Source organism: Penaeus monodon, chromosome 21 (genome assembly GCF_015228065.2).
Source record: "Penaeus monodon isolate SGIC_2016 chromosome 21, NSTDA_Pmon_1, whole genome shotgun sequence".
In the NCBI taxonomy this organism is placed as follows: domain Eukaryota; kingdom Metazoa; phylum Arthropoda; class Malacostraca; order Decapoda; family Penaeidae; genus Penaeus; species Penaeus monodon.
The window spans coordinates 46,016,927-46,017,528 of record NC_051406.1 but is presented as its reverse complement, the minus strand read 5'-3'; the positions used below and the strand labels follow the sequence as shown (position 1 = coordinate 46,017,528).

Here is a 602-nt window from a genome sequence, read left to right as displayed (position 1 = left end):
AACAGGTTTAAAAAGCTGCAGATCATTTTTAAATAAATTATTAAAAGTAATTTAATAAAATTTTTCACCTGATCTAATGTTTTCCATTAACTCTATTCCATTAACTTCCAGGACTTCATCATTTATGCAGCAGCCAGTTTTCTTGCTAGCCACCTGGTACTAACCGAGAGATAAATATACCAGGCACTCTCTCCAGGCCAGTGGTGTTACTCCCCACACTATACCATCTCGAATGTAAAAACCTAGAGGTTTGTCTGATCCATGCTTCAACAGGCGAAACTCTCCTGCATACCTCAGGCACTACATCCCACATCAATTATAGCTGCTACCTGTAAATAAAAAAATTAAAAAAATTAATGCAAATATTCCTATGAAAAATAATAATTTGAAATGAAGATACTAGATTAGCAAGAGCAGCCATCTCAACTCTCATACGCTTCAGTTCCCCCAACAGTAAGGGCAAATGACCATCCTTTCAAAAAGAGCGGATGATCCAAGCCCCACCCTGATGGGTAACCCAAGTCCCCAGAGCAGCTTGCCTGCCTTAGTGGGGGGGAATGACGCTTGCCCTCCCCCACCACCATCTCACACAAGGTTCACTC

At 41.0% G+C, this 602-nt stretch overlaps 1 pseudogene across 1 annotated transcript in view; it reads right to left on the bottom strand.

The window, feature by feature from the left end:
- The window catches only part of LOC119586691, a 5,529-nt pseudogene that overhangs the window by 4,341 nt on the left and 586 nt on the right, over positions 1-602 (bottom strand). Inside the window, exon 2 of the transcript XR_005229957.1 lies at positions 55-329. The product of XR_005229957.1 is annotated as a partitioning defective 6 homolog alpha-like (transcript). The remainder of the gene's footprint in view (positions 1-54; positions 330-602) is intronic.